Source organism: Lagopus leucura, unplaced genomic scaffold (assembly GCF_019238085.1).
Source record: "Lagopus leucura isolate 7727_CA_CO unplaced genomic scaffold, USGS_WTPT01 Super-Scaffold_100001, whole genome shotgun sequence".
Taxonomy (NCBI): domain Eukaryota; kingdom Metazoa; phylum Chordata; class Aves; order Galliformes; family Phasianidae; genus Lagopus; species Lagopus leucura.
Window position 1 is genome coordinate 24,092,371 of NW_024962262.1, and position 14,579 is coordinate 24,106,949.

General features: G+C 40.8%; 1 protein-coding gene across 5 annotated transcripts in view; it reads right to left on the minus strand.

Annotated features, from left to right (window-relative positions):
• Positions 1-14,579, minus strand: part of DACH1 (dachshund family transcription factor 1) — a 356,177-nt gene that overhangs the window by 340,510 nt on the left and 1,088 nt on the right. The window lies entirely within an intron of this gene.

Consider the following 14,579-nt stretch of genomic DNA (forward strand, 5'->3'; position numbering starts at 1 on the left):
TTTCACATAGATATTCTCAGAATGCCCATAACAAGCTTAAAGAGACATCAGTTCTCTTCTAAGAAAAGGGAAAAAGGAAAAAAGTTATTATGTGAAGGGACTGTGAATTCAAATAAATAAGAACTGCAACAACAACAACAAAAAATAAACAACAAACCACCTAACCCTAAATATGTGAGGTGCATAAATCTCATCTCAACACATGAAAAGTTTACATGTTAAACGTGTAGTACCAGCAGTGCTACATGTGGTCCAAATGAAGAAATAATACGTGGAATTACGTATTATTTTAATGTCGAGACTACAAAGCATTAAAGGGGAGAGAGATGACTAGTAGAATTTTAAGAAAAATAGGTCCTGAATAAAGTAATGCTAATTATGAAAGTTGATTTTTCTTTCCCGACTTATTTCTTGTAGGACACATGAGTCACACAATATAGCCAAAGGAAAAACTGCAACTGCTAACACCACATTAGTAAAGTATAAAAGGGAAAGACACTTTTCTTAGCATTTCAGCCTTGTCATTTCCAATTTTCTGCTCTTTGGACATGCTTGTATTCAAATTCTGGAACATCTATTCAGCATATCAATCCTAATTAGACAATCTGGGTCTGGAAAGGATGAGAGCTGGGTCATTTGCATAATTTAATCATAAATACTCAGTGATACATATTTCCAAATGCATTTGTACAATTATCTTTTCATCCTTGGGGCAATGGTATTAATATGATTAGGCAATATTTCTGGAAAAAACAGACAAGTATGCACTCTTTTTAACTGCAGCTTAGGGCGATATGAAAAATTAATTAATTTCTGAAGAAAATCAATTTCTGTACGTGACCACATTAGACACTGCTAAACCAAGACACAAAATTCTTTCTCAATCGGAATATTATATCATTATTTTCCAAATTCTGACTGTTATGTGAATGTTTTGATAATAAAACTGTTGGATTATTTAAATACCTTCATACATAGGCATGGAAAAGTGACTATTTCTTTTGTGTTACCCTGACATTGCGCTTTAAAATCATATTGTTTGACCAGTCAATAGGAAACCTTAGCATTTGGTCTGAACTCATCTTATGTGATCTTTTATTAATGCGCATTATACTGACTGGATTCAAGGACAGCAGGAAATAATTCAGCTCTGTAAACCAGAGTAGAAAGAAACAGAACTACGTTAACCTAAAGCGTTTTAAAATGAGTAAAAGGTTGCTTGTTTGTTTTGCTATGAAAAATTAGAAAAGGTGTTCCTTCAACAGAAGCACGCTCATTACAAAAATGTTGTGACATATGTGTGATACAGCCAAGCACCCAGGTGGCTAATCTCATTTTTAGAAGAAAGATACTGCTTTGTATGTTAATTGGTGCAAAAAAAATTAAAAAATACATTTACGATTTTATATGTACCACTTTTATTTCTTCTCAATCAACAGAAAAAGTAGAAATTACTGCATGCAAATGTTCAATATTCATTTAATTTGCATGAAGGTGCTTGAACAATTTTTTTATTCTAACAAGCTCATTTTTCATGCGTTTTGTCTTTCATCCTAATCTAGCATCTGTCATTCCTTTTTGAAGTTATTATCGGCCCAATTCCCTCTTGGACATGGTTGCTGGGTGACCGGTATCTTAGCACCCACTTTGACAGGAACAGATGTGAATCTGATCAAGAGATTTCCCATGAGTACCTGAAATCACAAACAACTTTCGTGAAAAACAAACAGCCTCACTGTCATCGTCCCTCTCTCACCCTCCTTTCTCTCCCTTCCCCCACTCTCCTCCAAAAAAAAAGAGTGCACGGAATTGGGAAAGTTATTCAGCGTCATTAAAATGTATTACAATTTTGCAGGTGCACAGCCCAAATGTTTTCCTAGCTGTTTCAGCGTTGAAACAGAAACTCCTGGGTTTAAGTTTTAATAACTACGCTTTGAATACTTTGAACGATGAATGCTCAATTCTAAGGTCACTATCTTCTAAGCATTCCCATGTTTGACTTGTTTTAGTCACCTGAATGCTCTCACTTCTATCAGTGGGATTACTCACGTCAGTAAATTTCACATACATCCAAGCATCCACAAGTTGTTTTATAAACTCCTAACCCACATTCTGATTACAAACAATGCTCTTTGATCATTCCCACACTTGGTTGCTGGTATCTATGAAACTCCTGCATACGAAAAATCTGTTTGAGATGGAGGGTGCCGATACTGACAATATTTAAGGACATGTATAACTTCATATCTCTAAACTGTCCGACTGAGATGTTACAGTCAACAGGACTCCTCACATAAGCCAAAGTTTCCTTCCTGCTTGCAGGATTAAGACTTTTATGTGCAGCCCAATATTTACTGCTGCACATCTGATGGGTAAAACTATAAACAAGCCTGGGAATCACAGCTATATGCCTCTGAAGTAAACTCTGAAACACACAACACAGAGGTAACAATTTCCAGATATGATTAAATTTACCTAACAAACGTGTCTCACAAACTATTTCTTCACAGAGGCATCATCAAAGCCTGTACTTCCACGTTAGTCCTCTGCAAAACTCAGTCATGTGTGCTAATAATAGTAGATAGTAGTAACTTCCTTTATCGACTTATCTTTATCTTCCCTTCTTTTATCTATCCTGTAAATTAGTTGATTAAAGGAGATGGAGGTAATAAGTTCTTTCAGTTATATAATAAAAACACAAATACCTAATTCACAACTAGCATCTCTGCCACAAGAATCTCAGTCCCACATCAAACTCCAAACTAAAGTGTATTTCTTCTTACTTGCTTTTCCAGACATTATTCTAAACACAACCTTACTCAGCCAAGAGAAAGAAAACGGTTCTGATCCAAAGAATGAAAATTTGATCACACATATTTAAACTTACAATGCTGTGTGGTCAAATATACTTTAATATGCTGTCAAACAGCTTTTTAGTTCTGTCTCTTCACTATGCTACTCTTCACGATATTCCCAACACCACAGCCTAAGGGCTCTTGTTCCTACTGTAGCTGTTAGGGTTAGCAACTCCCAGACAAAGAATCCATATTTGAAGTCTTCATCATGACTAATAAAATGGGGCTTCTGTTAGGAACTGCACATTTGTATCTTTCATTTCTTCAAAATCAACAGACTTGTGTGAGGGGAAGAAGGGGAGAAAAAGGAAAGTCTGGATTTTGAAATCCAAATATATTAGTTTGTTCCTTCATATTGAGTTCTTTTATGATTAAACAAATAACAAAGGAATTTTTCCTCCATAGTTTTGATGCATAGAAAATTCAAGACAAACACATCAAATACAGTGAAGAGAGCTCATCTTAAAGATTTTCCTTATTTACCCCAAAAATCAGAAAGCATGGCAGCTGAAACACTTTATCTCTAAGTCAAAAGCCTTAACCTACTCTCATCTGTATTTGCTCTAGATGCAGTATGATTAATATATCATTCACTCAGCCTATGAATAACAGAACTACAAAGGAATAGCCAGTAAATAAGTACTCGAGAAAATGCAACTAGACTCTTATCTTCTATTAAAAATAATTTGGAAACATAACCATTCATGTGTCTTGGAAAAAAAAATCCCACTCCGATCCACTCAGGGTATCAGCATTAAGCTGCTGATAGTCAAACCTGTTGATGACATCAACAAAAACTGAATTACTGAAAGCAAAAGGCTGACTTCTAAAGAACTTGGGGATCAATATGAGCACTTCTTGGAGGCAAATTAGAAAAAGACATTATGTACACATTCATAATGAATACGTAATAGTGATAAGCAACCACTCTTTAGAAGACCTGCCTTCCACTCTGCCAGTCAAGTGAAGCAAAGGCCACAAATAGCAGCCATAGAATGCCACATGGAACAGCCCGGATATCCACACCACCAAAGTAGCGAATTGTTGAATATAAACTGTGAGAGGAAATTCCCCGCTGGGAAAAGGAAACAAATGTAGTGAATAAATATCATCTTACATATGATGGTACATTCCTCTTCCCATTTCTCCCCCTCTGATCCTTGCTGGCTAAGGCCAAAAGTGACTAGAAACTCACGACTACATGTAAGTGTGAGCAGTAATTCCAAACAAAAGCCCATTCTGCCATATCTACATTCAGTACTAGAATGCATAGAGTTAGGAATCATCACATGAACTGTTCAGTCGATCTAAAATGTTAAGATGGTGTATAAAGAAAATCTATCCTAGATGGATAATACCCAAATCTGTCACTCATTCACTAGAAATAGGTAGACTTATGCAGGCACTTAATGCCAATTTCAACTCTCAAAGTGTCTTTCAAGGATGGGAAAGATTGCCTGAGAATAAGGAAATAGTTTTCATGATAAGGTGGAAGTGGAGCCTGGAAGGTTTGTAGAGCCTCTGTGGGATAATAATTGCTGAGGCAAACTTCAGCTGAACAGAGCACTCACTTAGTTTGTTAAATAAATCAAAGTGCAAGCTAATTCTAATTTCATTGTATAAGCATATAGTTCAATCATAGATATTCAGAAGTACTAAGGATCCCTTCCCTGTCCTCAGGGGCTCCCTGTTTCAGCTCAATCTGTGTACTGGAAACTGGTGCTACGCTGGCATACACGAAGACATCTTAAGCACCACATCAGTTCACAGAGCGAGGTAAGCACTTGCTCACCTCAGATATTTAGACTTCTGGATCACACCAAAGTGGTAGAAGAGAAAGGTCATGGTAACACACACCCATTACCTCAATCAATTCAAAAAGGCCTGAACACAGATCTTCCACGTTCAAAAAGCTTAATCCGACAGAGGCCAAGCGCCATTTTGGAGGCAGATGACTTCCTCCTGATCACCTCTACTAAACAGATGACCTGCACAGGGAATGTAACTTGTTTCACTGGTGAGCCGTTTTAAACCTTGGCCCACTTGTCCCATGTCCTAAGTGAGCAGCTCACCCATCCAGCTGTAGAGATAATCCCTTACCAGTAGCCCATACAATATGTACTAACTATACCCACTGACCATTCTGGGATTTGCAACTCACACGCAGGGAAACGAAGCCTAAATTACTTAAGCCACAGGAGGATTAACCCACATTGAACAAAGTCCATAGTTTAAACTTTTTGCAGCTTACTTATACTGAGAAACCATTAGACATTTTAACAAATTAGAACACTGAACTGTTAAATATTAGGCACATGACCCATACCTAATGTAAAGTAAGTTTCTAAAAATGTCCTTAGAAATATTTAGTAGAAAAACAGGTGTAGGGGAGAATTCAAATGTGACCCGTAAGGCCCTAGTATTTAGAAACGAATTGGGATCAGTTCATTCCTTTCCCAAGGGGTAGCTTGTATAAATGTAATTCTATGGTTTCATAAAACCAGGTCAAGTTTCTGTCCCTTGAGGTCCTTTGGCAATTTGAAGCATGGCAGCACTTTTTCCTGGCTACAAGTTCAAATCTGCATGCATTCTGGAATTGTGAAAGGAAATGATTAGGTGGGCTGGAAAGATAAACCCATCCCAATTACAGCACACCTTCCATAAAGAAAACACTTCCATAGGTGAAACAAGATTTCACAAAACAGTATTTACAACCAGTTGGATCTCTTCATTTAAGCTGATGAAAATGCTTTTTTCATCTCTAAAAATAAATATCTGTCTTTCAGCAACTGGCACACCAAGTAGAAGAACAGACGACCTTATCACATAACAATGCCAGCAGTTTTAACTGACAACATCTTTCTCCTTCAATGTCAAAATGTTTTACATATGTAGTCATACTTTGGAATATTTGTGAATACAACGATGTTTCACAAGGCATTTCATAACTATTATTTTATTACCTCTCATGATATCACTGTATTATACTAATTTCAGTAATAAAATATGTAAAATAAGATGCCACGAGACAAAAATCACCTAAGGGGTCACTGCAAAAGACAAAATGTATATTAGGTAGACCAGCAACAGTAAAGCCTCAGCAGTAGAGCTGAATGTCGGAGAATCTCTACTCCTGAAGTAACAACCTGAGATTACTGTGCTTAACATTATGCGTGATGCGTACTGGAGCCTGAACCTTGCTGCAATGAAGCCAGAGTGATAATGGGTTGATTTTGACTATGCAACTGAGCTACACAAATCACTCCATTTGAGACGTGTCCTTCTGGCTCCATCAAGTCTTACACAGCCTTTGTAGAAGCATACACTGGTCAGCTCCATGCAAATGTCTTTAATGCACGCCTGTGAGTCCACGCACATGCCCAAGGTCAGCAGACAAAAAAGACTGCCCCACCTCAGCCCGCAGGCAGACTGACCTCCACCATAGCTTCAACATAGGTGGAGTACTCTAAAAGCACATGCAAAGAACAGAGGAAGGGCAACAGTCAATACATTCACTACCTTTAAGCAAATTGCTCTCCCTGCACATGTACATCTGAGATCTACATGCTATGGAGCTGCGCTTCTACAGAAGATGGATTCCACCCTTTCCTCCACTTTCCAGTGGGGATGCTAGAGAAGCTCTGAAAGGAAAAATCTATGGGAAGTTTGTTGCTTGTCAGTCCCATCACACCTGTTGTACCTTTAGATGGCATCAAGCCAACCCAACAGCTGCAGCTATACCCAAACATCTCTACTAAACTGATGACCCGCACAGGAAATGTTATGACTCCTTCCTTAAATAATAATTTGCATATGTGCTCCTGGAACAGTGACATGTTGCTAAATCAGTATTTCTAACACATTTCCCTTGTTGCTTTCCAAAAATATGCATTTCTTGTACAATATATAGCTGTACTTTAAACTTATTATTTATTGCAAAGGGAACTTCATTTTCTACTACAATCTTTGTTTTTAGTATATGTCAGTATCCACATATTTTGAAGAGAGAGAGTAGAATCAGTGGAATCATAAACTATCTACAATACACAATAGTGTAAGACATACTATAGTATAGTATGCTTATTTTTTAATCTGGTCTTTTAAAAGCTATGAATACCAGCTTAAAAAAAAAAAAAGAAAAGAAAAAAAAAAAAGGAAAAAAAGAAGAAAAAAATGGTCCAGATTCGAATTAGAACATTATACATGGAAATGAGAAGCACTACCATGACATTAGTTTTGAGTGGTAAATACAGACATGGAGATATAATGAAGTTCTACATATCATGTGTAGGAAGTGTTGGAACAAGCTAAGAGAAGGAAAAAAAAGAGGGAACATATACATGACTTTTCGTTTATATCAGTCTGTTATACGCTTAAGTCCACCTGAGGTATTTTCCTTTCTTCCTCCTTCCCTTTTGTTAAGGAAACTGAATACAATTGGAAAATGGTTTCATTTTCTTCTCACTGAACTATCAGACTACATGAACTCAAACGTGAAAAGTGACAGTGACAGCACATCTCTAAGTGCTCATTCCCTTAATAAGAGAAAGTTTTTTTCTTCTGTTCTACGAAAAACAAATACAAGAACTGCTAGCAGGTATTATAAAGTCATGGTTTATAGCAAATTCTGATATTCATTCCTACCAGGGACATCACCCTTATTTCTTAATGTTAAAAATGCAACATGACTCTCCACTTTACTATTTTATGCAACAAGTGTTATTTACAGGACACTACAACTTAAGTATTTTTACTACTTTCTAACTGAAACTAGACAGCATGTAATAATAGAGCTTTCTACCAAATATTTCACTTGGTTCTTCCAAAGGAGAGCTTCTAAATATATTAGCATACTCTCGGTTTAAAAGATGCATTTAGGCCTTTGAAATCAACAGGACTGTCCACATTCTTAAAAGAAGGCACGGTTTAAAACCACAGCATTTTTAATGTAAATAGCTAAGTCCTACCGGTGACCTTCTCCAATAAATAAAGATTTTTACGGCAGCCCAGGAGACTGGAAACAAATTACATACTTCATAAAGATAGATAAGACTGGTATCTATTAAACTACAGTAGAAAACTAATTGAAATATTAAGTTTATATTTTGACTGCATTTGAAAAAGTATAAATCAAAAAAGTGGTTTTTGTAATAATGTATCTTTAACAACACTAGAACTTTAATACATCCTGAGCAGATTTATCACAAATAGAAATTCAGTGCATTCTTTATACATCTCTTAAAAATACAGTACGAATAACCTGAAAGCTCTTTCTACGAACCGTAAGTAAAATCCTGATCTAGCTTCGTATTTAAAATGAACTCATTACCAAGTATGAGAACAACATGAAATCACAGTTACTAAAGATGCAATTAAATACTAATCACATATATACTGCCTGCTCCCTTTAAAGTTTACTTTTGACTGCTAATTTATTTTTGATCCCTTACAATTCTTTTATGTAAGATGAAAAAGCCAAGCATTTCCCAAAAGTAAAAGATTTTTAAAATCATTACCGTCACACAACAATTTGTATACACAAGCATATTCTGAGACATGTTCTGAACAACAGCTTTTTGGCCAAATGTGGAAAACATGTTTTCAGTGCTGTATCATTAACAAGAGTTCTAACAGGAACGTTATTCAGAGTTACGAACTTCAATCCTGACATTGTAACACAACAAATATGTGGCTGTCAATTATCCAAAAATCTTTGCTGCAGTCCTCCTTACTCCTTTCTTGCCTTTTCTCTCCAGCCCCATTCAGCTCCAGTATAACTCTATTAAGTTGTCAGCAAGGTAGTTAAGATATTTTCTTCTCCGTATTTTTAGCATTGTGTAAAATTATAGTAAGTAAAAAAGAAAATCAGACTGAAAGCCCAGCCTGAATCCAAGCATATTTAACATAAAAAGGAACGTATCTGGCAGAATTCAGCTTCCAGTTCACGCCGCCATGCTCACTGGATGTTCTTTTTCCATTAGGATGAGAGCGTGTTATAAGCAGCAGAATTTTATTCACCCGCAGAATTTATATAGTTATTCTATAAATAAACCATATGGCTAAATTCCACCAGGTGCACCTGTTTCTGAACTACAGCTAATTTTAGTCTTTCAATGAACATAAAAACCATTCAATATTTGCAACCAAAAAAAGCACTTATTTTTCATACATATATCACTTTCTTCTTCACAAGGAAGATGTAAAATGCACAGGATGCAGAGAAAACATCTACTGTAAATTAGTTTTGCAGTGAACAGGGTACCCTAAGATGGAAAAACAAACATACCCACATGAGAATCCTCATGGTCACACAGTAAAAGCTTTAGCCTGCTTTATTAAATCAAAACCATGAAAATTAGGAATATTAAAAAGAGTCTTGAACTGCTTTACAAAGTTTCTGTTTTGTTGCTAACGAGCTATTTGATACACACGGTTTACAGGATTGCATTGTATACATTCATACGCTTGCTGACTGTAGATGTAATTATCACAAAACATCATTTACAAGCAACGTGAGCTGAAATGCAGCCATTCCTCGATCAAAGCTCACACAGAAGTTCAGGTCAGTGCATCCTGAAGTGCCATTCAGGGCCCTCGTCACCCAATATCCCATCTCTAAAAGAGACCAACTCAGCTTCACAGGGCAATGCAAGTGCACAGTATTTACAGGTTATCCTTCCCTGATGCAGCTCACTGCTATCAGTGGTTCAGAGTGAAGAATCTGAAATAGGGACTTAACTGCATGCTCAGAACTGATTCTTCCTCTCATGCAGTTCCCTGACAGCTTATGCTATGGAAACTTACCATTATCTATTCTTTTTCTTCCATTAAAATAATAAGACTAAGATATCTAATGATCTAATGTTTGAAAACACAGAATCGCGTAATTCACAGTTAATGATAAAGACCCACATACAAACAGATTGCACTTCAATACTCCACACTGCTCAAGAAATGGAGCATCAGCAGTGGTTACGCTCCAAACTGAGCCTCATATCAGATACATAAGCAGAACGCTGGGAGTAACCTAGGGACAAAGTAACTTCAGGAAGCACACTGCCTTTTGTCACTTTGAGTCACAGATACATTTTGATTGTAAAAATAAATATTTTGGCTTACGCTTCAGGATTTTTGTAAATAATTTAAATGATAATGGACAAAAAAAAATCTTCCTTGATGCATACTGGAGAAATTATATATATATGAATTAATTCTGTGCATCATAATAGCTTTTGCAGATGAATCTTCAGCTCCATCAATTAAACGCATACTTCGGCAACGAAAAATTTAATGTCAATTCCTATGATGTCTATCCACATTACAGTGCTGCTACAGAACACACACGTAAAGATTACTGAAAAAATTACTCTGCAGTACATAATTTGCAAAAGGTTAATAACTATTTGGAAACAATGGATGGAATCAGCTCCTAATGCAGAGCAGATCCTCAAAACGTTAGTTTAAAAAGAAAACACATTTAACTTATAAAGGAACAAAGAAGATCTCAATATAGTTCTGTTGCTTAAAAGCAGGCAGAGGCTGCCGTAGTTCCGGACCCTGTGCTCACGCAGTGCTGATGCAGCTCGGCAGTTCCTGATTCCTGCTGAGCCTCCTGCACGAGAGATGCACCTCTGCATGCAGCCCAACCACACCACTCCTCTGTCCCGATGCGGGACAGCTGGGGGGGATGCAGTGGCACAGACGGCAGCAGGTATTTAACAGATCGTAGTTCTCGAGAAGGATATTCACATTTAACATAGAGTATGAGAATTCTGTGTTTCACATGGGATTCACCTCAGATGATGAAACACAGCGATGGGCAAAACCAGCCCTCTGGAACGATCCGGGAACAGGAAAGGAGAAGAACCCCTAAGAGGCAGTCAAACAGTAATCATCATCCCCAAACAACACTCGGAATACACTCCGACTGTGAAGTCTTAGCTAGGCACTGGAAGCAGATGAGATCGCTCGGAGCCGGGGAACTGCTGAGGGAAGCGCCGGGAGCGCGCAGCGGCCAACAGGGGGCAGCTTCCGCGGGAGCGCGCCCCACCGGCACCGCACGGCACGGCACGGCACCGCAATGGGAGGTGAGCACCGGCCCGGAGCGGCACGGGTCTGACCCCAGCGCTGAGAGCTGCGGGGAAAACAGCCGTCAGGCCGGAGGGAGCGGACCCGCTCCTTTGCGGGCAGTCCCGAAAAGGGAGTGCAGGCCTACGTGGGAACTTGGTGTCTGAGTTTGTGGAGATAAAGAACTTTGCATTCCGAGTGTACGTGTCGCTGTGCTATCATACAGTCTGCTCTCTTCAGTAAAGCTGATGCAGAATCGACAACAGGATGTACGTTTTTGTACTAATTACAACCTTAAAAAAAAAAATCCTGAACAGGACTCACAGCTATAAAGGAGGAGTTAATAAAATTGAATGAATACTTTCAGAAAACGAAGACCCAGGAGGAGATGTCCCTGTGCCCAGCAGTGCCCTCGCAGCGCCCATCAGGCAGCGCAGTGTGGCACAGCTCTCCCTCCTTCCCCAGGTGTCGGATGCTGGGCTACTGCCACTGCCACAGCATCAGATTAAGGGGATAAACCGGCTGCTCTGTTGTAGCCATTGCGCTCCAAAGATCGCAGATTCTCCTCTCAGTATTTAACAATAAATAAATGCGGTCAGATGGGCCTTGAAGTTCTGATCTCGCACGGGGCTGGAGCCCTGCTGGTTGTTCTCAATGTGCATAAGCTTTCTCCACACCTTTCACTTCTTTATAGGTGCTACGATTTATCCCCTGGCCTTCAAGAAGTCTCCTTTGCTCATAAAACCCACCGTATTTCTGCCGATTACGTTATATTTTAGTAATCGGCAGCAAGAAGGGAGGTCATCACTACATACCCACATTCTGTATATTTGGAATTATTTGCAGCTGCACTGCTGACAGGTTCATTTAAACTACCTGTGATCTGCACTAACCTATCTGGGTGAGATGCTCCCTTAATTAATACCAATAGGAGGAAAATGATGCGAGCACTCAGCAAACACACACATGCCAGGTCCACATCGCTGAGAGCAGCAGAAGCTACAGCAAGGAGACTGCAAGACAAGCTTTCGGGAGAACTGTTTCATGTCAGGAATCTTTCCCCTCTGCACTCCAAATCAATGGGGTTGTTTTCCAAAATTTGTAAACAACTCCCAAACAGCGCAAATAACTCTCTGCTTTAAGTATGAATGTCAATGAACTCATTCAAATCATCCTGAAATGTCAGCAGAGATTAACACGTCCTGGCCACGGGAGGGAGGTCAGAGGAAGGCACGCTCTCAGCCTGCCGTGGGCACAATCCAAAGCCAATCTAAGTCTATGGGAAATTCCAGAAAGGGACCAGCATGTCAAAATTCCACAGCAAGCGCTGGAGAAACAAGAGACCAGAACAGTCTGGGATCAATAGCTTCCAGGTCATTAATCCCACACAGGTGACATCCAGTGCACAGAGCGCTGCTCTGCTCCACAGACACATTCAGGAAACCTGATGTGACTGGGCATCCAATAGCTTTAAATATTTTTTGTGTTCTGCCTTTACACTTCTCCTATTTGCTTGGCATATGGCTTTCCAGCATCCCATTAATGTCAAACCGTTTAATCACAATGTAGGCTAAACGCACAGTTTGCTATTTCCTGGATTTCTGTTTGGCAACTGATGCTTTTTATGGGGAAAATAAAAGCAAAGGTCAGTCGGACCAGAAAAGAAAAGTCATCCTCCATAGCGGAAGGCTGTTTTTCCAGCGAGCTGATACAGAGCCTAATTTAGAAAAAGGTCCTTTAGTATCACGTTATTATTAGTAGTATCACAAATAAACACAGAAACCAATTCACTTTACAGAACTCCACATAAAGCATTCAATAGAAAATCCCTCGGTGCTTCATTGATTTTTGGTTTATTGATTTTTTTTTTTTAAATAGCAATATCACAGTTAAAATGTATCATTTTGGTGAAATGCATCTAAAACTTTTCTATCCTGAAATAAGTTATTGCAAATGATTTGCACAACAACTGGCAACTAACGGCTCCATCCATTTAAAAAAACGCAAAGCAATAGCTTTATTTGGATGCCTTTTTTGATTAAACAACCTATTAACCTTGATGAAGCTTTCCAAAATAGGGGATTAGTGTATTTGAGTGCATCAGCTGATTATGAGAGAAATACAACAGTGATAAGATGCTGGATCACAATTTCTCCATCTGACGACTGTAGCAATTGAGCTGCTGGTTTCGAGCTGGCTCTTACAGCTCCATCTCCACAGCAGTGTCTGCCCAGACGCAGACAGACATCGCCCAGCAGAGCAAAGCCTGGAAGGTCACTGCAATCACTGCACCGAGTGGATCACAATGCCCTACGTAAGCACTGTACAGCCAGAAATAATTGCAAATAATTAGTTTGTAAGGAACGAAGAGCCACAATGAAACGTACTGGAGGAGAAACCCAGAAAGTAAATACAGTTTGATGTTCTGATGGTATCATCCGTTCTGACCCAAACTCACTGACCCACTTTGCTTTATCTTTCTATACCGTAATAACGCATTTTGCATACCCATCGCAAATCCTTCCCATTAAGTTATTTGCTTAATGGATGTATAAATATGTCTACTACAATTACGCTTTTTAAGGGTCAGATCCCATCCACTCCTGAACCCACGCCTGTAATTCCCACTGCGCTGGCTGGCAGCACAGCACAGACCTGCGTTGCTGGAAGGCGGCCGGCACAACGCTGGTGCCACAGCCATGCCCTGCTGCCAGCCTCATGCCATGCACCCACGGGGACCTGCATCCGCCCTGCCCCCAAAGAAAACTTTCTCCCTTTTGTATTCCCACGTGTCGAAGTTGTGTACAGCACAATGTGAGCGTGACAAAGTGAAACTTCCACCAGTTTAAGGAACAAATGTTGAACTCTTGCAGAGCTCTGACAACAGAAACACCTATCGATGTGCGCTGCAACAACGCAGCTCCCGAAGTTGGGGTTCTGTCAGTACTGGGATTTCGCCGGGCCGCGCTGCCCTGAGCACTGAGGAGCTCCATCCATCCGCTCACCCATCTCTCGGTGCCATCCCCGGCCCGGTCCGTGCGGGGAAGCTAACACGAAACCGCACGGGGTTAATTCCCCAAGTGCCGGCTCCTGCTGCACCCCGAGATGTGACAACGAGGAATCGCCGTGCTCTGCGCTGAGAGAGGCAGCGGGACCCCTCCCCAGCGCGGGGCAGCGGGGGCATGGCGGCGGTGCGACCCTTACGGGCCCCCTGCCCGTAACCTACGGACGCGGAGGTAACAGCCTCGTGCTTTCTCCCCGAGCGGGCTGCAGCCGCGGCAGGAGTTTCCTCTTTCGCCAGCTCCTTCTGTTTCTCCCCGCTCACTGCCAACTTTGGGGCTTCCCCCCCGCCCCCTCCCCTCCGCCCGACCCCAGGGTAAGGGGGGCCGGGAGCGCGCTTCCGTGCGCGCCCCCCTCCGCGCGTTCCCGTCGTCCCCCTTCCCCCCCCCCTTCCGCGTCGGCCCCGCGCCGCAGCCCCGCCAACCCCCTCGCACCTGCTCGGCCCCGCGCCCCCTGCCCCGAGCGGAGCCCGCTCCTCCCCGCCCGCCATGTGGCGGCCGCACAAAAGTGTGTGACAGCGCTCGGCGGCCCAGCGGCCTCTGGGCAGCGCCTCACCCCACGGGTACGCAACCCCCTTCTCCCCCCCCCCCCCCCCCC